Below are 27,949 nucleotides of genomic sequence, written 5' to 3'. Positions count from 1 at the left end.
TACAAAGTCAGAAGAATTGAACAAATATAAAATCTAACAGTCTTGATCTTTGCTGCTTTTCGTCCTCTATTACCCAGTTAATGGGCTTCCACAGTGTACTTGTATCCAACTCAACGGCTGTGTGTCAGCTTTCACTGTTCAACTGATGTTTGAATCTTGATTTGATCATCTGTCGACTTTCAGATCATCCGTCGATGACTTAATTGATCATCCGTCGACTGTTATGTTAAACATCTATTGATAGTCATTTGATCATCCGTCGAAGCTTTGTTAAGCATCCGTTGGTAGCTATTTTGGTCATCCGTCGAAGCTTTGTTAATCATCCGTTGGTAGCTATTTTGGCACCTGACTTCATATCACTTATACAGAATTACAAGACATTGCTTATGTACAGTTAATCAACCTATTCTGCATATCTAGTTAAAGTCAACATGACTTATATGCTACTCCAGATTCTACACAAAGGTGCATACAACACTGTGCTACAAACTTATTATTACATAAGCTACTCACTCGATTGATAATAAGTTAATCATCCGTCGGGACTATAATGAGTTATCCGTCAGGACTATAATTTTTATCCGTCGAGTGCTACATTATTTCACTAAGTAAAATCTACTTAGATGTTTTGTTTAGGTAATCATCAAGTACACAACATATTCATAACAAGCATCAAGATACTTCTTCAAACACATCTGGATTTTCTACAGTTGCATAAGATTCAGGCTTTTTAACATCATCAAAGCATGGACATTCAGAAACATGATCTATCTCAACTAAAGGAGGATGTCTACAAGAAATTGGATGTTAAGCTTCTAGAAGCAACTATGCTAGAAATAGTCCAGAAGCTAAGGAAAGAAGCTGATTTGAATAGAAAAATTGAGGCCATGGATTCAAGAATTACAAATGTGGAGCAATCAATAACCAAGATACTTGCAAATCAGGAAGTTCAGACAAGTCTGCTACAACAATTGGTGGCTGCATAAACCTCAAACTCTGCTCAACTTGATGCTAATAAAAAGGGGAAGAAAGAAGATGCACTTGCCTCGGTTAGTAAAGGGGAGAAAGATGCACTTACCCAAGGTAGTGAGGGGGAGAAGGATGTGCATATTCAAGTCTGTAAATTGATTGTTCCAGCAATTACCTTCTCTAAGCCACCAGTTCTGGATAGCATTGACTTGGTCAATATTGCAGCAGCTGAGCTCAGGCAGAATAAATAATTAAAGCAAATTGATGAGAAGATTGAAAAAGTTTTTGGTCCAATTGCAAGATCTGAAAAACTTCACTCAATTGAGACCAATTTCAATCAATGAAATAAGCTTGGAGAATTTGGAGAAAGGACAACCCTCAGCAAGAAGACCTCTATAGGCCAATGTGATTTTACAACCAAAGAAAAACTACCCAAAGAATTCAAGCAAAAATCAATTAGACCTAGTCTATGCAACTCCCAAGCCTGATGAAAAGAAGCTGCTTGGCAGATCTATTGCTTATCACAAAGATCCAAGAGACTCAGCCTTGAAAAAGAGAATTGCTAAAGTCTACAGGAATGGAAAATTAATCTGTGTGATGGCTGGACATCCACAATTTGTAGAAGCTAAGAAAGAGGAAAATGTGAGGGTCAAACAACAGAAAAGGAAAGATGCCTTAGATGCCAAGAACCAAGCTAAGAAGCCTGCAACCACAGAAACTGAGATGCCTGCTGTGATAGTTGGGTCTGTGAATGAAGAAAAGTAAGAGGAGCCAAAGCATAAATTGGAAAAAGGGTAAGAAAGGAAATAGCCAAAAGGAAGCTGGATTTTGGAGAAGAAGAAGAAGAAGAAGAAGAAGAAGAAGAAGAAGAAGAAGAAGAAGAAGAAGAAGAAGAAGAAGAAGAAGAAGAAGAAGAAGAAGAAGAAGAAGAAGAAGAAGAAGAAGAAGAAGAAGAAGAAGAAGAAGAACTCGAGTCTACCCAGTCTATCACTACAAGTTAATCAACTTTGCCCACAATTGAGCAAGCTGAAACCAAGGTCTATCCAGATGTGAATTTTTATGGTGAGCCAATAATTCCAAGGATGAACCAATAGACTGGAAAAACCTACCTATCCCTGATCTAAACTTTCCAATTCCAACTACCCCAGCTAAAAGAAGAAAATCTAAACCAAGAAAGCTAGTCAAGTCAATTCCATTCAAATCCAAAAATCTACCCAAACCCAAACTAACTGTCAACAAGGGAGATCAACTCTACATTTGTGACACCAAGGAGTTTTCGGATCTCAATCTCTATCTGGATGAGTTAGATGAAGTGAGAGCTATTGATGCTTATAAGAAACTTCCAAAGAGATTGGTGTTCAGGTACAAGGGTGGAAAAGAGATGATTTGGCCTCTTCACAGAATTCTCAATGAAGGCTATTCTGTCTTAGTGAAGATTTTATCCTCCATAAAGAAGAACTTTGGGTTCAACATTGTTGCCAAAAAGATGGTACTGAACAAAATTAAAAAGATAATAAATAGAAGGAGAGACCCAAATGCACTCCCAAGAGTCTTAACTACTCCCTACAATGGAGATAAAGTGCATTTGAGGCCATAGTGGATAATGGAGTTCAAGTATGAGAAGAACACCAGAAGATTCTTCAGATTAGAAGATCAACTAAAGATTTCAAGCAATAAAACTCTCATGGAAATGCAAGAGATGCTGGATCAGACTAATGAAGATGAATCTGAATTCTTCAGGAAACTTCAACACCAGATTGAAGAGAACAATGAGAAACTGGGAAAGAGGACTAGATATCCAAGGAAATAAGATAAATTTTTTCAGTCTAAAGTAGCACCTTGAAAATGGCTTATAAGATTTTCTATGAACCTTCCTCTGTATAATTTTCAAATAAACTGCAGCACTTGATAATTTTATCTACTATTTATCAGTTTGAATTTATGAGGTGTTTTGTTATCATCAAGTTTCTCTTAATTTATGCCTACAATTCCAGTAGACATAAATTGGGGGAGATTATTATGAATATGTCATAGGCTTGATGATAAGTTCACCAAAATACCTTAGTAGATTTAATTTAGCATTGTTGTAGCCTTCAACGGATGATCACCTTAACATGCATGGAGAGAGTAGCTTATGTAATAATAAGTTTTGTAACATAATCCTACACTCTACAATACCTTAAAGATCTAGAATTTGTAGGATATTCAAAGTCATGTTGACTACTAAATTGATATGCAAAATAGGTTGGCCAATTGTATATTTTAGATGCCTTGTAATTTTGCATAAGTGAAATGGAATTAACTGCTATGAAAGACTTTCAAATGATGATTCTATAAGGTTTCAACGGATGATCCAAGTCACATTCAACGGATGATCCAACACAGTTTCAACGGATGATCCAATGAAGATTCAACGGATGTTCTAATTCAAATTACAGTTAATAGTGACTTGACAATCACATGCGTTGATTGTATGCAAATGGAATGTGGCAGCCTATTTACAGGTTTTAGAGAACAAATAAGCATTTCCATTTCCATGCTAACTTGAAGATATTGAAAGATGCTGGATAGGGAAATGAAGAAGCATGTAATTAGACTAAGACACTCTTGTCGTATTAGTTTGTCTTTTTATCATATAACTTGGTGGTATATAAACCAAGGGTAGCAAGTAGAATATAAGTCAAGTAAGTAAGAAATCAACAAGAGAAATAGAAAAAGCCGTTCCTGTGAAGAATTTCTCTGTTCTTTGTAATTCTACTTGTAAGGAGTTGTGTACAATCTTTGTATCACAGAGTTCTCAAAAATATATATATATATATATATATCTCTGGTAGAAAATTTCAATCCACCAGAAAGTTTTAAATACTTGTGTTTAATTACTTTGTGTTTGATTATATTAATATTTTCATTCCATACTCTTACTTAATCATACATTGCTATATATTTGAGATAGAATAGTTCTTGAAATCGAAAAAGAAACCATAATTACATTCAACCCCCCCCCTTCTGTAATTATTTGTTAGATTGTTTGAGAATAACATTTTCAATGGTTGGCTGACACCTGCTGTGAATTAGCGTGGTTAATCACATTGTTTCAGACATTTGGCTATCATCACATCACTCCTGTTAATCTCTTCTGTGATAGCAAGTCAACTTTGTACATAGATTCCAACTCTGTCTTTCATGAACGAACAAAACATATTGAACATGGTTGTCACATTGTTCGTGAGAAGTTACAACTTGGCATGATTACTACAACTCACATTGCATCCTCCTCTCAACCTGCAGATATCTTCATAAAATATGTATCCTCTGCTCAATTAATGTCTCTCATGTCCAAGTTAGGTGTTTGTAATTTTTTCAAACCCTTCAACTCGAGGGGGGATATTACAGATATAGGCTTACATCAAGAAAAGGAAAATGACAAAATAGTCAACAACAAAATAGTCAACACATTGGTTAAATAGAAATATGGTGACTGCTTAGTTTGTTTTTTGTGACAAATATATAAATCAGAGTCAGGTTGTGTGGTTATAAGTTTTTTGAGAGAAATTATAAAATGAATTAGTGTACTTCAATATCTATAATCTTTCCAATGCATATACTCCCCCTGTCCCAAATTACAAATTCCTTTGACTTTTTACGCGTATTTTAAGGTGAATAAAAAGGATAGCTCCACAAATCATTTTTTAAATTATCTTTTTCTGAATAAAACTCTACATATTAAATTTTAATTCAAGAAAAGAAATTTTAGAAAAATGTATGCGGAGCTATGACTTTTATACACTCTAAAATACGCATAAAAAGTCAAAGGGACTTGTATTTTGGGACGGAGGGAGTATAAATTAAATGATTGGAAACTTGTAAATGTTGGGTATTCCAAATCCAATAGTTTTTTTGGACCATGTTTCCATGGAACTTCTCAGTGGTTGTCCTGCATTAATAAAATATTCCCTCCATCCCTCGTAATTGTTATCGTTTCTAAGAGAGTGTCTGTCACACATTTTAAGATAAATGGAAAATATAATTCGATAACTTTTTTTAAAATTTTTCTTTTTTGAATAAAATTTTAAACATTCTATTTTTATTATGAAAAAGAAAATTTTTAAAAATATATATAGAACTATACTTTATATTCATCTTTAAATGCATGTCGGACACTTTTTCAGAAATGATAACAATTGGGTGGAACTGAGGGAGTAACTATTAGGTAACTGTAGTTGACTTGTCCGTGGGATAACTTCTATTACAACAATTAATGATCATAGTAAAATCCTTATTATATAAGTATTCAGTGCTTTCCTGGCGTCCTTCTCCATTTCGTGAAATACAATGTATTCATGTGGACTAAGTCCAAAAAACTGTAATTTATCAAATCCTCATCCTCCTGGGTGGTATCACAAAAAAGCCTTTCCACTAGGTTAATAGCTAGTAAACTGCCGTACACTTGATTGCATGCTCTTAATTCATTTATCTTTGAGGATCCGTGTCTCAAATACCTCGTAAGATGGTTGCTACTTGCTATTCCTGGTAGCTTTCTTACTGTAAATCATTGTTGATAAGATGAGCCCTAGCCAAGTTATCGAAAGCCTTAATTAAAATTGAATTTAGTAATTAACATTGCTAAAAGCCCAAGGCGCCCTGTATTTAAATGCCTAAAAGGTGCTGACTAATGATCTTTACTTGCCTCTCCTTTGTCAAAAACACAATTTCTTTCCTGGCACATAAACTTTATTTGGACCTTCTTTGTGACTACTTATTTGCCAATACAGGCCCGTTATTATTAGTTATGTCGTGCATCGATATATTAAGGTTAGAGTGAATTTTGTTCAAATATTGAAGATTAGTTTACCTTAAGAGTTAAAAGCAACTCGATCTGAGTTTTTATTTTCAATTTACACGGAAGTAAATATTTTTAGGTCGAGATTCAAAACCGTTTCCGCCACCTATGAAGCTTTTTAAAGAAATGGTAGAGGCTATGGGTGGAGCAGAAAGGTATTCGAATGCAATTGCTTGCTAACGCTGTTCAAGGTTATCATATTGATTGGGAATCATATGCAATGAATATGTCTGTATTTCTTTCTTTGTCTTCTGTAGCCAGTACTATACCAGATTTAAAACTTATTTCTGCGAGGCTTACAAAATTCTTCAGAAGTCTAACAACTTCATATTGAATTTGTTCTATCTCATGGCCAGATCCAACATCCCTGACATAACATCTGATGTAGGACTTGATTTTTTTCTTTCAATATTATGTAGTACCATGTTAAAATGACCAATCCTTTCTTGGTGATTAAAGCTCCAAGAAAAGTTCAAGCTGGACTTGGATGATGAGGAATGCATACATTTTTTCTAAGATCTCATCAATTAAAGTGTGAGTGCATTGTTTCCACAAATGGTTGTATAGAATTTTGTAAATGATCAATAATTCATTCCATGAGTAAACAATATGTAAAAAAATGTTTATATACAAGATGCTCTGTAATTAAATCTCTAACTAACTTTCTCCAACTAAGTTTTCACTATATTACAAAGTAGAATTACATTTCTGCCCTTCTAACTAACTACTGAATAATTTAATTCATAGTTGTCACTAGCTAATACCCTCCTTCAAATTGGTGGGTCTGAACATGTTTCTGACTCCCAATTTGCTGAGTAAATGAGACAATCTGGTAGCAGTTAGAGGTTTGGTTAGAAGATATGCAGGCTGTTGAGTAGTAGATAGATATGTTGGTTGTACTAGACCTTCTTTCACTTTATCTCGAATGAAATGAAGATCCAACTCAATATGCTTTATTCTTTCATGCAATATTGGATTTTCTGCAATATTAATTACTGAAGTATTATCACAGTATAGTGGAACAGGTCTTGGAACTGTGAAATGCATCTCTTTTAACGGATTATACAACCAGGTCACTTCACATAAGGTTATAGCTAAGGACCTGTACTCTGCCTCTGCAGAAGATCTTGCCGCAGTGTTTTATTTCTTGCACTTCCAAGAAATTAAGGAGTTCTCAACATTACACAATATCCTGACAAAGATCATCTTGTCATAGGACAAGTTGCCCAGTGTGCATCTCTCAAATTCAGTTTACTTGATACTGATAAAAAACAAATCTTGTCCTGAATTACCTTTTATGTATCTTACCAACTTTAATGCTGATTTCCAATGAATATCAGTTGGAGAAGCCATGAATTGACTAAGTATATGCACTGGATAAGAGAAGTATGGTCATGTTATAGTCAAATATATCAATTGTCCTACCAATCTTCTGTATTGCATAGGATCGGGTAAAGTATTTCCTGGATCATTTTGTAAATTGTGTTGTGCCTCCATAGTGATTGCACTTGGTTTAGCACCTAATCAAACATGTGCTTTCTAACAAATTTAAAGCAAATTTTCTTTGATGAATGTATATACCTTCTACAGCTTGCTATCTCAAGTCCAAGGAAAAAACTAAGATGGCCCAAATCCTCAACTTGAATTGAGAAGCTAGAAACTCTTTCACATTTACAATTTGCTTAACACGGGAACCAGTTAGAATTATGTCATCTACATACACCAACAACACAGTAACTGAGGTAGTATTTTGTATATAGAACATAGAATTATCACCCCTTGACTGTGTAAATCCAAATTGTAATACAGTTGCTGAAAATTTATCAAACCATTCTCTAGGAGATTATTTTAGACCATAAATTGATTTGATCAATTTATAGACATGATTTAGACCAGTAAAAAAAGATGGAATACGCACTCCAAGAAGAAGCCTCATATAAACCTCTTCATGTAAATCCCCATTTAAGAAGGCATTGGTGATGTCTAACTAACTAAAATGCCAATTCTGAATGGCTGCAATAGAAAGTTTCAATCAAACAGTTGCCATCTTAGCAACTGGAGCAAAAGTTTGGAAGTAATCCAGACCAGCAGTTTGGGTAAAACCCTGAGCTACCAACCTAGCTTTATACTTGTCCAAACTACCATATGAATTATATTTGACCTTAAGATCCATTTACAACCAAGTGCTATTTTTCTAGGAGGTAATGATGTTATTTGCCAAGTATTATTGGCTTCCAATGAATTGAGTTCCAACTGCATAGCCTTACACCAATTTGAGTCCTTAATAGCTTGAGAGTAATATAGAGGCTCATAAATAATGCTTGAATTAGCTAGAAAAGCTTGATTTACAGGTGTAAAGGCTTGAGCTGAATCCAAAGCTTGAATAGGGTACTTTATAGCAGAAGAACATGATTTTTGTAAAGTAACAGGTAAACCAGTGTAGTCTGTGAACTTAGCTGGAACATGTTTAATTCTAGTAGGTCTCACAGGAGGAGGAGGGGGTGTAGGTTCAACAGCAGAATAAGAAGAATCAAATATAGTAGCAGAAGAATAAACATCAGGTATAGTATTTTAGAAGATGTCATAGGAGTAGAAATAACCTCTTCAAATGATGTAGAATGAAAAGGTGAAGATGTGGCAGTTGAATGATTAGTAGGAAGTAAATCTTCAACAAATGAGTTTGTAAGTGGAAACATCTCAAATGGAGAAGAAGTAGTAGTTTTACAAGGAAAGATAGATTCATAAAATATCACATCCTAAGAAATAAACATAGAACTAGTATCCAAATTTATGAGTTTATATCCCTTTTTGTTATGGGGATAACCTAGAAAAATACACTTAGTTGCCCGGGTAGTAAATTTTTCTTGTCTTTTGGACAGAGTAGAGGCATAGGAAAGACAACTAAACACTTTCATTTGATTATAAATAGGTAACTGTTTAAGGAGTAACTCATAAGGTGTTTTTTGATTTAAAAGTTTTGAGGGAGTTCTGTTAATAATATAGGTTGCTATCAGTAAACAATCACCCCAAAGATGAATAGGTACATGAGAGTGAAATCTGAGAGCTCTAGCAACAGAAAGAAGATGCCTATGTTTTCATTCAGCCTGTAATTCTGTTGTGGAGTCTCTACACGGGAACTTTGATGTATAATATGAAGAGAAGTGAAGTAATTGGTAAGATCTTTGTTAAAAAATTCTGTACCATTTTCAGATCTGACAATTTTAAGCTTAGCTTGAAACTCATTGCAAACAAGTGTGAAATATTTCTGAAATATAGAAGACACTTGACATTTACTAGTTAAAAGAAATGTCCAGGTACACCTGGTACAATCATCCATTATAGTAAGGAAAGAATTACAAGTGTGATATGTTTTATGTTTTAGGCCCCCATACATCACAATGTAAAAGCTCAAAAGGCACAAAAGACTGACTAGTACTAGGTGGATAAGTAGACCTAGTCTGTTTAGCAAAATGACATACATCACAATGTTGTAAATTATCAGATTTAACATGTGCTGAAATATCACTGATATTTTGCAAAACTACAAAAGGTACATGACCTAATCTTGAATGCCACAGTTTGAAATTGTAAAGTTGAATTGAATTACACATGACAGTAGCCTCAACTTTATTCAAGAGTGGGGGAAATTGAGAAGAAGCCGGAACAATCAGTTTGTACAGAGAACCATTGAGTTTACCAATCCCCAATGTTTTCTTCAGAGTACAGTCCTGAATGACATATTGATGAGACATGAATTGAACAGAACAAGGAATTGAAGATGTTAGTTTGCTGATTGAGATTAAATTGAACTGGAAACTAAGAACTAGCAAAACATCATACAGAGTTAGTTCGGGTGTCAAGTTAATATTCCCTTTCATTATGACTTTTGTGAATTCACCATTTGGCAAAAAAATGTGCACATCACAAGAACTCATATGAGTAAGTAAATCATGATTACATGTGCTGTGATCTGTTGCACCAGAATCCATTATCCAAACTTGTGTAGCATAATAATTTGTAAGACACAGAGTAGTCAAATATGAGCAAGAATAAGTCATGATACCTGACTGAGGAGGATCAAAAACATTATTAGAGATTTGACTCTGATTGAGAAGAGTCAATAACTGCTGATACTGAGCATTTGAGAGACAATTTCCTGAAGTAAGATCCAGACCAGTCGATGGAGAATTTCCTTGATTCTCTTGCTTATCAGAAGAAGCAGATGTAGTAGTTGCAACTTGAGCAACAAATGTGTTCTCACTATGAGACAGCAGGAGTAGATTTTGTCTTTTGAGCAAATCCAATCAACTGATAGCAACGATCTCGAGTATGATTTCTTCCATGACAATAAGTACACTCCTAATTATTGCGTTTAGAATCAGACCTCTTAACATCAAATTTCTTAACAAACCTAGCCTTACTCAATAATGTTGCAGACTCAATAGCAGGTTGTGTTGAATTGACAATGATTCTTTGATGTTTCTCTTGTTGTAAAAGAGATAAGACAGTCGTAAGTGAAGGCATAGGAGTAAGCATAAGTAGCTGACCTCTAATGTTTGTATATGCTTCATTGAGTCCCATCAAGAACTGAGTAACCTTCATGATTTCATCATCCTGTTCTTGTTGATTCTTAGCCTTACAGGTACAAATACAGGTGCACCTAGGCACAGTAGAGGCTTGCAGAAACTCATCCCATAGCATCTTAAATTTGATATAGTAACCAGAGATAGAGAGTGTGTCTTGAGTGAGTGAACTCAAAGCCTTCTTTAATTCATATATGTGAGGGCCATTGCTCTGAGAAAACCTCATGTGAATGTCTTCCCAAACGTCACTGGCAAGAGAGATATACACCAAACTGGATTGAATTTCAGGCACAATAAAGTTCAGCAACCAAGTGATAATCATATCATTACAATTCTGCCAGTGTGCAAAATACTTTGATGAATTAACTGGTATCTTGAATTTTCCAGACACAAAATTGAGTTAATTTTTCGCAGAGAGTGCGAGAGACATTGAACATTTCCACTCATTAAAATTGTCACCGTTCAAAGCAGAAGTAACTAAAATTTGACCAGGATGATCATATGGATGCAAGTAGAGAGGATGACTAGCATCCAGAACAACAGAGTGATAATCACTCTCAAGATCAGATGCGGATGTATGAACATCATCGCTACCAGAACCGGTTTCATCAAGAGCAGCCATTGTGTTTGATGAAATATCACACTGAAAAGAGATGAGACTAAAAAATGAGAGATAGAGATGATCATTCGAGTAATAACGATCAAGAAAGATCAAGAACACAGAAACGATCTCAACATAAATAGATCAAACAGAAATCAAAGATGAAACAAAAAGAATGACACAGAAATCAAAGATGAAAAGAAAAGAAATGAAGATGAATTTAAGAACAAATGAAGCTTCGATATGAAGCTCGAATGGCGGAAGCAAAAAGGAACCAGAGTCATTGAGCTCTGATACCATATAAAATTTTGGGAATGATGAAGAATTCATTCCATGAGTAAACAATCTATACAAAAATGTTTATATACAAGATGCTCTGTAATCTAATCTCTAACTAACTTTTCACTATATTACAAAGTAAAATTACATTTCTTCCCTTCTAACTAACTACTGAATAATTTAATTTACAGTCGTCACTAGCTAATAGGTTGAGACAATTCACAGCTGGGATTAGTGCCGGCGCTGAGTAAAACGTAAGGTTTATACTCTATATCCATGCCCATGCAGTTAAGCTCTTTATGCTTATAATAATTGCTTTAGTGGGAAGTCTCGCGGCATGGTTTTCTTAACATATAGCAGCTTCGAATAGCCGTACAGTAGTATAGATTAAATAAGCAAGGGTATCTTTGTCATTACTGAGTCAGTTAGTTAGGACTTGGGAGTCTAACTTAGATGTTCAGATAATGATTACTAAAGATATGAAATTCCACCAACCTGTTACTCTCTAAAGATTCTCTCTCTAGTTTTCTAACTGATTTCCCTCTCTTAAAGTAGACTCTTCTACAAGATATCTCCAAGGGGATGTCTGGATTGGGGTGTTTGGGCTTGATTAAATATCCTATGATGGTTGTTAGAGTATAAATACTTAGACTATTTGAATTTTTTTTGTTGAACTTTATTCCTATGATAGTTGTTAGAGTACAAGTATAATCGTAGTCAACTAGCTAGCTCAACGACTCTTTTAGCTTTCTTTATTTAATATGATCTACAGTTACTAAGCTCCAATTTGCTGTATAATAAAACTATTCAGTCAGCCTGTTAAAAAGCATCAGATATTTTTGTAAATTGTATTATCGTTGTCCTGATTATAGTAGTTATGTATCATATGCTTAGGCGGATGAAATTTTGCTTCACAAGGCAAATCTCAATGGTTATGTATCTTAACACCATACAAGCCAAAACCTGAAGAAGATAATCCATAATACAGACCGTGATATTTTTGAGTGCCAAAGAATATGGTCTAATAGATGGTATTCTCATAAATCCGCTCAAAGCACTACAGCCTCTTGTGGCGACTGCAAGTCCATGATTATGTATAGGTCCAGAAAACTTGCACATGAATAGAATCTAGCTCCGTAGTGCTTGTGATACGCAACTTGATGTTGTACAAAACTTCTAATGAGGTCGCGTATGTACTATGTACCAAGTGATGAAATTGTTCAGGGATTCTGGTTCAGTTTGTTTATTCTACTTATAGTTGATAGTAATTTGGTGTAAACACCACTAATCTCCTCCATCTGCGTTTTGTTCAAGTCTGGCTAACTCCGAATAATTGATGAGATGGAGATAAGCTATAAATGTTTTAGCAAGTCCCTTGGATGGTGGTAAAACTGAACTCTGGCATGCCCATCAAAGTTTCTTTTCTAATATGCAAGAATTTCAACAATCAGAATAGATTGAAAGTCTGTTTGGTGAAACTATGAAGTGTATTATCTATGCAATCTTTGATTAAATTTTTTTGAAAAAATTACCCTGATACTGTATTTTAAATTTATTTTATTCGGCCAAAAAGAGCATAATCATTGGATTAAAGTACTTTCTTATTCTAGGGTTAATATATATTGCGTGCATCAGAAACACTACTAGAAAATCAGCATTAGACATCGCACATTAGACATCAGTCAGAAAAGTCAATGATATTAAAAGCCATTTTTACATCACATAAAAAAAAAGTGATGTCTTTTTGGTATGTTTACATCAGCTTTTGAGTAAAGTGATGTCTAAGTTGTTCTTTTAAAAACTACGTCACATCAGTTAACATATAAACCGATGTCCAATTTTTTTTTAACATCGGTTGACATAATAACCGATGTCTAAGCTCAATTTTAAAAAATTAGAGCCCGCTGCTTCTCCCTTTTGCTCCCCGCCCTTAGCCAAATTTTTTTCCCCCTTAGTATATTTCCCCATCCCGCCTATTCACTCATTCACTTTAATAACATTATAACATAAAATTAAAAATAAATCAAAATCAAAACAAAAACAAAAAATTACAATCTCCACAAAAACAAAAACAAAAACTCATTCAGTCATTGCCCCTTTCTCTCTCGACTGCTAAACCTAGAACTCTCAAATATATGCTTACTGTCTTTCCCCCCTTTCCGATTAGACCTTGAATCTCCAATTAAACCTCTCAATTTCTTCAACTCATCTCTTAATTTCTTACTGTCTTTCTTTCAAATATTTTTTTTTTCTCATCTGTTTCAATTTTTGTGACAGATTCGAAGATTAAGGAGTTAAGTGTGTTCAATGAAGTTTAAGGTGAGGAGTAGAGTTTCTTGGAGCTAAATCTTGTAGCTAAGGGTTTATTAAAGCTTAAATCTCGGAGCTAATTAAGTTGGATTTTGGTCTTGGAGTTTGTTGCTGTGTTTTTTGGGATTTTGGAGCTTGCTTTGTTAGGTATATTCTTCTTTACATATCTATTTATATATGTTTGGGCTGCATTTTGTGTAGTTGTATGTATGCATGTGAAATTGAAATGTGTAGTTGTTGCATGTGTAGTTGTATGTGTAGTTAAAATACGGATTTACATGTAATAACAAGTGCTTGTATATATTTGTGTTTGTGTTGTTTGTAAATATATTTGTGTTTAGTCTGTTTACTAATTCATATTATAATCTTAAAATCATGTATTCAGATATTCTTAGTTTTCCTAGGCAGAATAATTCAGTTTATGTCAGTGTCGAAAAGATGCTACATGGCCATTAAGAGTTCAAATGTAGTATATTGCATTTTGGGCAGTAGGTTTCTTTTGGTTACAAATTTGCTTAGAGTAATCTCCAGTTTCTGGTTGTGATATATCATATATGAAATTATATTTAAATATGCAGCATTGTCTTTGATTTTTTAACATAACTCTGATTACAACTTTGCAGATTACAGATGTTGAAAATTTGATAGTAGCACCAATATCAAAAGCATCAACTAGGCAAAGAGTTGGAAGGGCAGGAAGAGTACATCCTGGAAAATGTTATAGGTGCTGAACTGAGAAGTTCTCATTTTATTGACAATAGTTTCTTTTTAGAAGTTGTGCCTATTATTATTATCTATTCTAAATATCAAGAAGATTTTAATGGTTTAGGTGTGATACTGTGTCCAAATTCTGCCTACTGTGTGCACAGTTTGAAGTGAATTAGATCTTGAAAAACAGGGCATGATATGAGTTGATAATTTTCATAGATTGATGGGTGAATATCTTCCATAGCATCTCTCCTGGTTTGAATTAGGGGTTACCTGTGTAGGCCGAGTCTTGAATAATTTCTCCCTTTATATCATTCAACTAGACTTAATGAATAAAATACTAGTCGGTAGGTGTTTATTATATGTAATTTCAGCTTTGATTGATCATTCTAGGTTTTAACATCTCGATAACTCATGATTATGATATTACGCTTTCATATGTATATGCATGTCTTTATCTTTCTACTTTTTGAGCTTATCTCTGGCACTGGATATCTCTGTTGTTTTTTATTGCAATTATGTCCAAGTTCCACCTCTTTGGTGTTTTTTTTATTGAAAATGGATGGTTGAATTTAATTATAATTCATCTTCGGCATTCTTCTCAAATATCACTGCATGAGTTCTTGTTCGTAAATTTATTAAGTTTTTGTTTTGATTTTGCTGGAGAGCAAGACTTTGTTGAATAATATTAATTTGAGCTATACGATATTAGGCTCTACACAGAGGAGTATTACGTCAATGAATTGTCTACAGAGGGGATTCCAGAGATTCAGAGAACAAGTCTTGTTTCCTCTGTAATTGATGATGATGCCAAACTTACTTCACCAGCTGGTTTCCAAATAGCTGAAATTCCATTAGTATGTTGCAGTATATCTTTCTTTTAAAAAATTGAATAATTTTATCTTTCTTCCTGAGCACACACACATGAGATGCCTGGTATAATTTCTGCACTTCTCTCTCTTATCCAAGTGCAAAACCACCTACCTAGCCATATAGTAAACATAATTTATACTGATTTCATGATTTCTAGTACTCAAAATATTTAACTTTATGTAGGAACCAATGTTCTCAAAAATGATCTTAGCTTCAGATGAGCTTGGATGTTCCGAGGAGATCTTAACAATTGCTTTTGTCCTTTCCATACAGGTAGACTCTCCCCTATATCATAATCTTTTTGGAATTCTTCATATCTGATCTAGCTGTTTGCATAACATAGAAATATGAACATCTTGAGTTGAATGATACAATAATTGTATGATAAGTTACATTCTAAGAGTTCTCTAATCAATTGTATACATATAGTCTACACTGGATCTTCAGAATTCTGCAAATATTTGAGATGCTTAAGATATTACTAATAAATCAATGTGAGGCTGCAGATAGTAGCCAAGCTGCGATTCTATACACTGGCCTATATTTAGTCGCATTTGGGGCTGGTGACTAAAAGCGGCGCTTCCTTCCTTGGGAGCAGACCAGTTTGATGAGTCAGACCCTGAAGAGTCTAATACCCTTTCTAGTTTCTTTAACTGGTTCCTATTTTTTGTTGTTACTGGGGCTATCTTTGGTGTCACTTTCTTGGTCTGGATTAGTGAAAATGAAGGCTGGAACTGGGGATTTGGGGTGTCTACTTTTGCAGTAGCAATCGCAATCTTGTTCATGTGCATGGGAAGATCACTCTACAGGAACAATGACCCAAAAGGAAGCCCACTCAGTCGAATAATGCAGGTGTGCACCATTTTGTACAATTACACATGATGTATGCATGGTCATTGTAATTGCAGATAGATATACTTTGATGTCCATTATTTTGATGGGGCTAATTCATGACTTCAAATGCTTTTTTCTAAAACTAGGTATTTGTGGCTGCAATTAGAAACCGTAATCTTTCACTGCCAGAAAACGCAGTAGGATTCCACGAGGTTCATGATAAACAATCTGAGACTCTTCACAGAACAAATCAATTCAGGTGCCTACTCTTATTCATCTTAGCTAGCTAGTGGAGATTCTTAGTGTTCGGAAAATTTAATCTCTCTATATTGCAGGTTCTTGGATCACGCAGCAGTTATTGTGACTACCGATTTATCTAATGTTAACAATCCGGGACCCTGGAAAATGTGTACTGTGACACAAGTCGAGGAAACAAAAATTTTAATTCGGATGCTCTCGATAATTTTAAGCACTATCTTCATGAATACATGTTTGGCTCAACTCCAAACTTTCAGCATTCAACAGAGTAATACGATGGACAAAAATCTTCTTGGTTTTCAAGTCCCTGGATCTTCAATCCCTGACATTCCACTAGTGTTTATGTTTATATTGATCCCAATATATGATCGTGTCTGTGTTCCAATTCTCTGAAAGTTCACAGGGATTCCCACTGGAGTCACAAACCTCCAAAGAATAGGAGTTGAACTCGTTCTCTCAGCCATTTCTATGGCTGTGGCAGGAATAGTAGAGACACACCGCAAATCTGTTGCTGTCGAGTACAACATGGTTGATTCTGCAGAGCCTTTGCCTATGACTGTGTTCTGGTTAGGTTTCCAATATGCAATATTTGGAATGGCTGATATGTTTACATTGTGAATAGTCTAGTAAAGCTCATGTTTTTTTTTTAAAAAAAAACTTCTGTTGTAGTCTATCTGGGTATCGTCCAGGGGATCACAGAAAGAGCTAGATGAAGCAAAAATGAGATTTGCTGCTGCCGAGGTTTCATCTCAACTCATGTTTAATTTATATAGAGCTTCAGCTGGTTTAGCAGCTGTTAAATTTTAGAAGAGCTTCAGCTGGTTTAGCAGATGTATTTCTGTTTGGGATGAACTATGTAAATGATCGATGGTGGATGTCTAGTACTTGCTTTTGCAGTTATGTAGTTTGTTTGGATTATGAAGTTTGGTTGGTGGTGGATATATGTACGTAATTGGTATAATCTATGGTAAATCAATGAATGTATGTTTGTTTTTGCGTTTGTTTTGGTTTGGTTAGTTTTGGAATGGTAAAATGGCAGTTGGTATGTTTTTGGATGACTCTTGTTTGGGTTTTGGGCATTTGATTGAAACAGGGGATTCATGAATAAAAAAATAAACAAACATCACTTCATGAACACAATAACTGATGTAAAATATAGTCAAATAAGATATTTCATACAATAAACTGATGTCATAAGCAGGCACATATATCAGCTCACAAGAAATGACTGATGTAAAACAATATAATAGATATCACATTTTGAAAGAACTGATGTTAAACACACACAAAGACATCGGTTTCATTAAAAAAAGAAAGGTACGACATCATTTCTAATAAAAGACTGATGTAATATGTTAAGTTACACATCAGTTTAACAAGTTTTTCGATGTTAATGTATCATATTGCTTTATATGTGATAAGTTTAAAATGATATACATGACATATGAATGAATAACTGAAACCATAGTGAAGGTATACATTGAAGAAAAATACATCACATTGTTAAGAAAAACGATGTCTAAACTGTGTATAGACATCGGCTAATAAGCGATGTGTAATGCACCTACCTTTCTCATCGCATGCAAAAACATCGCTTGGATTTTAAATAGACATCGGCTAATAAGCGATGTCTATTGACAAATTTCTAGTAGTGGAATACGTATGGATGATGCATTGTCTAATATATGGGGGGCTAGTGAACATAAAATTAATGCTGTAAAGGACTTGGAGCATGGGAGTGAGGAATTAGGTGAAAGGAATGACAACAAGGAGGAGTCTGGACCACCAGGGACAGTTGGAAACCAGGGATGAAGTGAATTTGCATTTGATTAGTAATTTCATTTAGATTTCCATTTCTGAAGTAAGACAATATCTAGTACTGGGGTGTAACAGAATCATTATTATTATTTGTCAATCTGAATATATTTCTCTTGTTTCTTTGCTCTCAAGTTTGTGTTCTGGTTATTTCTTCAGAGTTGCTCTTCTAATTTGGCTGACTCTCTAGTTATAACATATTAATAACCTTCATCTTCTTTAGATCAGGCTATTAATTTATCTTAGTTCTTAAATATATTAATAAGCGCAACACTGGTATCAGAGCTATGACCCTTGGAATCATGGCACAGAGAAGGAATAACAAATTTGGAGAAGGATCTGATGGAGAGGGGGAGCGACCAGATCTGCAAAGAATGGAGATAAGTCTTCGGTCCTTGCTTGAAACTCAGAATCAACGTTTGATTGAGGCTTGTAATAACAGTAGTGTTAACATAGAACAGAATGTTAAAAATATTGCTGAGCTGAATGAGTTGATGTTGGGTCTTTCTATTCAAGTGGCAAAATTAGTTAATAATGAAGAAAGAGATTTTGGGGAAGGGAGTCAAAATAATGGGGGAGATCGAAATAATAACAATGGAAGTAATGGTAGCAGATTCCAACCCTTTGCTGCCAGAATGACTAAAGTTGAGTTTCCTAAGTTTGATGGCACTGAATTAAGGTCATGGTTGTATAAGTATAACCGGTTCTTCCAACTAGACGAAGTAATAGACACACAAAAGGTGAGATTAACAGTTATTCATCTGGAGGGTAAGGCATTATTATGGCATCAAACTTACATGCAGAGATGTAACCACATAATACCCACTTGGAGTACATACACTGAGGATATCAATGTGAGATTTGGGGATCTCTATGAGGACCCCATGGCTGAGCTTAAAGCTTTGAGACAACAAGGTTCTGTTCAAGACTATCATGATGCTTTCGATGCCCTCACTAGTAGAATAACCTTATCTGAAGAGTATCTACTCAGTTCTTATATAGGAGGTTTGAGTGAAGAAATTAAGCTAGCTGTAAGAATGTTTTCTCCCAAATCGATTTAACAAGTACAGTGCTTAGCCAAACTACAAGAAGCCTCTTCTAAAGCTCAGAAGAACAAACACCAACCAAAACCACTATTACCTAACCCTTCTAACTCAAACCCATATAGTTCATCAGTTGCGAGTCAGACTAAACCATACTCTGCACCATATAAAGCAACCTTCTTCAAACCAAACAATGCACTTGCAAGTAACAGAAGAACTCTAACCCCTGCTGAGCTGAGTGAAAAAAGAGCAAAGAATTTATGTTTTTGGTGCGATGAAAAGTATGTACCAGGTCATAAATGTAAAGGAAAAAACCTCAATTCTTTCATTTAGAAATGGAGGATGAAGTAGATGAACTGGATCAAGTAGAGGAGGTAATAGAGGAACAATCTACAGAGGAGAACCAGTATGCACAAATATCATTGAAGGCTATAGAGGGTGTATCCACCTTTCAGACTATGAGAGTAACAGGTCATCATGGAAAAAAGAGTCTGTAACTGTTACTGGATACAGGTAGTACCCATAATTTTATTGACACCAATGTAGCATTGAAACTGGATTGTAAGATTGAGAGTATTCCAGCTATGGGAGTAAGGGTAGCTGATGGAGGGAAATTATTATGTGACAAGATTATTAAGGGTTTTAATTGGAAAATGCAAGGGGTGGACTTCAAAGCAGATGTACTACTTTTACCACTCAGTGGTAGTGACTTGGTGCTGGGGGTACACTGATTTTCTCAGCTTGGGCCAATCATGTGGATTTTTCTAAACTTACCATCCAGTTTACTTATAATCAAGTAAAGGTGACCCTACGAGGGATTAATGGTAAGAAACTGAAAGGAATTCAATCACAGAAGTTCAACAAGTTATTTCAGGAAACAGGAGAACTGTCGATGCTGCAAGTAATTCCTATAGAAATGGGAAATGCTCCTCAACTCACATCAATGGAAGAAATTACTAAGGAACAAGATATTTCCTTAACCGCGGTATTGAGGAATATACAGAGGTGTTTGAAAATCTTCAAGGGCTACCCCCTAAGAGGGAACAATTTAATCACAGAATACCACTAAAGCAAGGTACTGATGCCATTAATCTCAGACCTTATAGGTACTCCATAATATAGAAAAATGTTATTGAGGAACTAGTGCAGGAGATGCTGGATCAAGGGGTTATAAGACCCAGTAGTAGTCCTTTTGCAACTCCTATTGTGTTAGTTAAAAAGAAAGATGGGGATTGGAGAATGTGCACAGATTATAGGGGGTTAAATAAGGCCACCATTAAAGACAAATTTCCAATTCCACTCATTGAGGAGCTGATGGATGAGTTATATGGCACCAGATTTTTCTCTAAGATTGATCTTAAATCTGGTTATCACCAGATCAGGGTTTGTGAAGAAGATGTACACAAGACAGCCTTTAAAACACATGTTGGTCATTATGAATACTTGGCCATGCCCTTTGGGCTAACTAATGCTCCATCTACATTCCGATCATTGATGAATCATGTATTTAAACCATTGTTAAGAAAGGGAGTTCTGGTCTTTTTTGATGATATTCTGATCTACAGTTCAAGCTGGGAAGAGCATGTGGTTCATTTACAATTGGTTATGCAGCGCATGCTTGAAAATTCTCTACACGCCAATATGAAGAAATGTTCATTTGGTGTTAGCAAGATACACTATCTTGGTCATGTCATATCTGAGCAAGGAGTGCACACAGAATCAGATAAAATTGAGGCTATCACTAAGTGGCCAGCTCCTACTACTTTAAAGCAGTTGAGAGGCTTTCTGGGCTTAACTGGATATTACAGGCATTTTATACAAGGATATGGAAGCATCTGTAGACCACTAACCAACTTAATGAGAAAAGATGCTTATATCTGGAATAGGGAAGCGCAACAAGCTTTTGAAGTGCTAAAATCCAAGATGACAAATCCCCCAATGTTAGCATTGCCTGACTTTAATAAACCTTTTGTCATAGTGATAGATGCTTCTGGAACAGGTATGGGTGCAGTTCTCATGCAAGAAGGTCATCCGATTTCATTTATAAGCAAAGCATTTTCTGAAAGAAATACACTCTTATCAGCATATGAAAGATAATTGTTAGCTATTGTATTTTCTGTACACAAGTGGCATCATTATCTCATGACATTACCTTTTATCATAAGGACTGATCAGCAAAGCCTCAAACATCTATTGGAGCACAAGTTAGCAACACCGTTTCAACAGAAGTGGTTGTCAAAATTAGCAGGATTTAATTATGTCGTGGAATATAAAAGTGGGAAGGAGAACAGAGCTGCTGATGCACTCTCGAGGGTATCAGGAATGTAATTATTAGGCATGGCAGTGTCATCAGTCCAATCAGAGTTAATGGACGAATTGGAAGCTCATTGGGCAGCAGATCCTCACTTGAACAGACTGATTAGTGAGATTAAGAGAGATGTTGAATCTCATAAGAAATATACATGGTATGATAATAAATTAATGAGGAAAGGGAGGTTGGTCATAGGTGACAGCCAAAGAATCAAAGATATGGTTATGGAATGGATGCACAGCTCTGGGTATGGAGGCCATTCAGGTATTCATGCTACCCTTAAAAGAATTCAGACACTTTTTTTCTGGCACAACTTGAAGAAGTCTGTTATATCTTTCATAAAAAACCGTCCTACGTGCCAGAAGTGCAACTATGATCATAGTGCATATCCAGGGTTACTTCAGCCTTTACATATCCCTGCTACTGTGTGGGAGGAGATCATCATGGCTTTTATTGAAGGGTTGCCTAAATCTAAAGGTAAATAAGTGATTCTGGTGGTGGTGGATCTATTAAGTAAATATGAGCATTTTATTTCCCTCATCCATCCCTTTTCGGCACTCATTGTAGCTCAAGCCTACCTTGATCAAGTGTTTAGATTGCATGGTTTCCCTAAATCAATTATCTCAGACAGAGATAAGATCTTCATAAGCCAATTTTAGTCAGAATTCATGAAATTAAAAGGAGTGCAGCTTAAGTTGTCATCAGCTTATCATCCTCAGACTGGTGGTAAGTCAGAGGTGCTGAATAGATGCTTGGAGACATATTTGAGATGTATGTGCTATGAAACTCCAAGTCAGTGGGCTCATTGGCTTCCTTTAGCAGAATTTTGGTATAATACCAATTTTCATTCTGCAATTCAGAAAACTCCATGTGAAGTTTTATACAATCAACCACCTCCTATACATAGACCTTATATCATAGGCTCTACTGTAGTGGAATTAGTGGATAGAAGCTTACAGACCAGAGAGAAGGCTATTGAGATGATTAAGAAAAACTTGCTCAAAGCTCAAAACAGAATGAAGCAACAAGCTGATAGGAAGAGGTCTGAGAGGAGTTTCTCAGTTGGTGAATGGGTCTATTTAAAGTTACACCCTTATAGACAGTCATCTGTAGTTACTAGGAAGAATCAAAAGTTGGCTGCTAAGTATTTTGGCCCTTACCTGATCATCAAGAAAATAGGAGCTGCAGCTTATACCCTTCAACTTCCACCAGCCTCCAGAATTCATCCAACTTTTCATGCGTCTTTGCTCAAGAAGCACAATGGACCACCTCCTGAAATAGTGGATCAGTCCTTGCCCATTGTATATGATACAATATAGGGATGGAAAAATAATCCGATCCGACGGATATCTGATCCGAAACCCGAAATTTTGGATATACCGAACCCGATTTTTTGGATTTGGATTTAGATATGGATTTAATTTTTAAACCCGAAAATTTTTGGATTTGCATTTGGTTATTAGGTATACCGATCCGAAACCCGATCCGAAATCCAAAACGTTATCCGAACCCGATCCGAACCCGAAATCCGAAAAGAAACCTGAATTATTAAATATATAATATATCTATATATAATATTAGAATTTTATATATTACACATTATAATATTATATTTATATAATATGTGGCGCCCTCCAAACCCGGGTCAGAAGTTTGGGGTCCACACACACACACCTTATTTATAACCTGCTTATAACAATAATAAAGATAATAATAATAATAATATATGCAGTGACCCTACTTACCGACTACCACGAACCACAACAGGTTAAAGTATGTACACAAGCCACACACACAGACTTATATTACAACGTCCAAATCCCAACTATTCAAAATCAAACGGAATATTAAACATTAATACAAACTTTTACAAACTTAAATTATCTCAAAAGCCATCAGCTAGCTTAACTCGATCAACCTGGACCCCTAGCTCTCGCACTGGATTGGGGATCCTCGCTACCAACTGGTTCCTTCTTAACTGGAAAAGAACATAAACAACATCGCACAAATGAGCTAACTAGCTCAGCAAGTCACAATGACAAGACTGAGAATAATGATCATCAAGTGAAAAGGGTTAAGGTGTTAAGTGAACAATGATTAATGATTTAGAATTGGATATTATATTTTCATTTTAAAAACCAAGGTTAGGCTACTGATCAGTCACGCACTAACCCCGAGCAAGGCACACAGCTCTACTCTAATTACTGGATCCAAGGCACACATTGGCCTAACTTGACCACCAATATGGTCTGACCACGAATCTGGTCCACAATTTTATAAAACAATCCAATTCTAACATAATAACAAAATAATTAATGTAAAGAAATAAACAAAATCATAAGCAACATTGGATGTTCAATAACGAGATGGTTTCAATCTTCACAAAGGAACAGTATGGAAATATCAAAGAATGGCTATTAATTAATGAAAGAATTGGATAACAAAGAAATCCACGTTTCAAGGTTACAAGGATTTGGTTTCTCTTCAAAGCATAGGGTACAATGGTTTGAATATGTAATTCATTTAATTCAGTGGTTGGTATTTAGTTTGTATGTATTTGTGGAGTAGTATCGTATATCTGTGGTTTGTACTCGGGTTTCAACAATCAATGGTTCAGAAAGAATAAGGTTTACGGCTCAAAGATCGACAACTGGAATCAAGGTTTAGGGTTTAGTGCTTCAAAGCACTTGCAATATAAAAAAGGATTATCAATCAACTACAATATATCTCGAGAAAGTTCAGAACACTTGCCTGATACTAGCTTGCTATACTGCACTAACTTACAATCACAAGCCTTTCCTCTTCTGCTCACATATCATAAGCATCTATCAATACTCAACTCATACGATTCTAGTCGGTATACACTTCTATCTACCCTTCGTTTTACCCATATCCGACTAACGGATTGAAAGTTACGCTATAAACAAGTAAACACCGAACATATAGACCGACAGTCAAACAACAAGTCACATATAACACGTAACACATCAATCAATCAATGATATATCATTTATAAAGAAGTCTCGGGTCATAACAAGCTTTCGGATATTTAATATGATTTTTAAAATATTTTTCAGAATTAAAACGGGTCGTTAGATCAATTTTAAAGCAATAAACAGGGTTCGGTTGGCCACATCTGGCTTCAAAATAATTTTCTAATAATTATCGAGCCTTGAAAACAATTTAAAATAATATTTTAAAGCTCGAAACTATTTTTCAGAATTTTTAAATCATTTTTAAATAATTAAATCTAATTAAATAAATAATTAAAATCAATTAATAATTAATTAAATCAATTAATCAATTAATTTTTGAATTAATTGACCAATTAATCAATTAATTATTAACTAAAATTAATTAACTAATTAATTCAGATTTATTTTTGAATTAAAAATTATTTTTGGAATTAAAATAATAATTTTTGGAATTTTCAGAAATTAAAAATGATTTTTTATAATTAAAATAAATATGAAATATGATTTTTAAACATTTTATAAACAGGAATCCTATTTTTGAAAACTTTGCAAACTACAGGGACTAAACTTCACCATCTTCAAAAATACAGGGACCTAACTGCAATTTTACCACCTCTCGCCGGAAAACAGTCGGGGTTCGCCGGAGAATTCGTTCCCGGAATCCTCCCATCATCAAAAGCTCCAGAATTAATCTACAATTTACAAGGAATTTAATCATACCATTCAATCATACAGATAACCCCTGAGTTGGCCGAAAAATGGTCGGGAAGTTCACTGGTTTCCGGCGAGCTAGACGTAAACTTAAAAACACAACTCCCTTCAAACCATGAATCGTCTGTTAACGAGCTATACACCAATCGATTGCAAATTTCATAAGGATAAAAACCCACTATATTTCAACAGCTAATAACCCCTAGAACAAAAAGCCCTAATTTTTAATTAAGAACATTCATACGGGTTATAAACCCTAATTTCAAAATTCGAAAATTAAACTCAATTTTGAACATGAACTCCAAATCAGTCATATGACATATGAAAATCATCAGGAGAACAAGCTCTACAACATGCAAGCATCAAATCATTCAAACAATCATTCGTACAAAAATTCATATTTTTAATCAAAATAATCCGAAAATAAATAAAAATATAGAAAATAAACTTTTGATTCTACAGTTCTGAAACTTGGATAATCTTATAGAACACTTCAAAACCTCCATTTTGGTTACTAGAGCTTCCCGGGCAGATTTCACTAACACCTCCAATTGTAGTTTGATTCTTGAAAGTTTATATGAATATACGTATTTTCTCTGTAAAATTATATAATTACTGTTTGCAAATGATTTTTGGTACGAAATAAAATACGGTAAAGGCTATTTACAATTACGGAAAATTAGTATACCGTTGGATCATTCCGGATATAAAAGGGTACGTTTATTTATAAAAACATATCCAAACGGTACCAGTTTTCAGGATAATTATCCAAATCAGTACAATTTGTACTGCGGTCTTGGTCTCAGCGCCTGGTTACACGTATTACGAGGTGATAATTGTAATAGTTTAATAAAAAGATCCCGTTTATCGAAAGTACGAGTTTTATTGATTTATCGAAACGAATAATGTATCGAAAATATTGCGCCGGGACCGCGCAGGACAAACCGTACGCCGGATCGAAAAAGTCGAAACATGGAAAATGCTCAGGATATTGCAATTAGGTTAGGAAGGAGTTCTCGGAAGAGTTTCGGGTCATGAAAACGTAAAAACGGATGACGTCTGCTGGTTTCCGATTTTATAAAATAGGTTATAAATATTCGGAAAAAAGATTTTATAAAATCTATAAATTTCCTATAAAATCATAAATCAACATAAAAATAAATAGGAAGATATGACAATTATCTATATTTTATTTTGGACATAAAATTTAAAATACTCAATTTATATCAATTTTTAAACATTCAAACACATATATCACTTAACAATAATTCACAGAGTAATTACTGAACATACATAATATTTATTTATCAGCAAAATAAATACACGATATATCCCAGATATTACATAATATATATATATATTCTATAATTTACCTTATACATATTATTATATAATTTTTAGAACATATATTTTTATATTTATGTTAAAAATTAACTAATTATAAAGTTTAATGAAATGTAATTATTCAATCATTTAAATGGGTGATAAGGTTTATAAGGTTAACAAAATATGTTTTAGTAATAAATCTAAAAAACTGGGTATCAATTGAGTTGATTTTTTAAATATTACCTATACATATAATAACACAATTAATGATGTGGTGGAGTGGTTGAAGATGACACATTAAAACTTTTTCTCTACAAGTCGCGTGTTCGATCCCAAGCACTTATAATATCAATCACTATATAAATTTTCAGATTTCGGGTTCGGGTTTCGGGTTCGGATATGAATATCCAATTCAACAAATTCCGGGTTTCGGGTATATCCGAATCAACAGGTTCAATGGTTGATTCAATGGAAGGGTCTAATGATGGAAGAATCTACTTGGGAAGATGCTCATGGTATTATGAAAATGTATCCTACATTTGATCCTTGGGTCAAGGATCTTCACAAGGGGGAAGTATTGATGCATTGTCTAATATATGGGGAGTCTGGACCACCATGGACAGCTGGCAACCAGTGATGAAGTGAGTTTGCATTTGATTAGTAATTTCATTTAGATTTCCATTTCTGAAGTCATTATTATTATTTGTCAATCTGAATACATTTCTCTTGTTTCTTTGCTCTCAAGATTGTGTGCTGATTATTTCTTCAGAGTTGCTCTTCTAATTTGGCTGACTCTCTGGTTATAACATATTAATAACCTGACCAGGCTGTTAATTTATCTTAGTTCTTAAATATATTAATAAGTGCAACAATGGAATACTTGCTTTGATTGTTGGAACGCTGCTATGTATTATGTTCAATCGGAAAACACAGCTTTTATCCACGTTTTTATATCAAACTTCCAGGGTTTTGAAGCAGCGCTGAAATTTGGTATGAAGAGGCATACATTAGGAAATCAAACATTCATATAAGCGATTGATTTGAATGGGGTTGTGAGGAGGCATTTGTTTAGATCCTTGATTTGATTATGAAATTCAAGGAACAAGAACAGCAGCGAAGCAACAAGAGAGTCATCAATAATAATGGAATGTTACATATTTTGACAGCTTTGGGGGTGTCCTAGGCAAGGGTACTGAAGATTCTGAGGTGTGCCATTTTGTGTTATAAGACTACAAATTTGTGCATATACGTTTAGATGATATAAAAAATTACAGTATCGAAAATATGGACCATGACTAGTGTATGCCCATTTATATTTGCTAGCAGGCCTGTTTAGATTCATGCATCTGAACCAAGCCCCTTGTGATATTTGCTATCAGCTAGTCGAGACAAAAAGCACAAGCACACAAAATGAGATATTCATGCCTCTAGACATATGGTTACAATCTGTAGACGCCAAAGAAATGCTAAACACACATTTTCTCCACTCCACAAACTTGAATCACTCATAAGC

At 34.7% G+C, this 27,949-nt stretch overlaps 1 pseudogene; it reads left to right on the top strand.

Annotated features, from left to right (window-relative positions):
• The first annotated feature begins 14,027 nt into the window (after positions 1–14,027).
• Positions 14,028–16,873, top strand: LOC141695829 (protein NRT1/ PTR FAMILY 4.5-like; annotated as a pseudogene).
• The last annotated feature ends 11,076 nt before the right edge of the window (positions 16,874–27,949 follow it).

This window comes from Apium graveolens, chromosome 11 (genome assembly GCF_009905375.1).
Source record: "Apium graveolens cultivar Ventura chromosome 11, ASM990537v1, whole genome shotgun sequence".
Classification (NCBI taxonomy): Eukaryota; Viridiplantae; Streptophyta; class Magnoliopsida; order Apiales; family Apiaceae; genus Apium; species Apium graveolens.
This window is presented reverse-complemented; position numbering and strand designations above follow the sequence as displayed.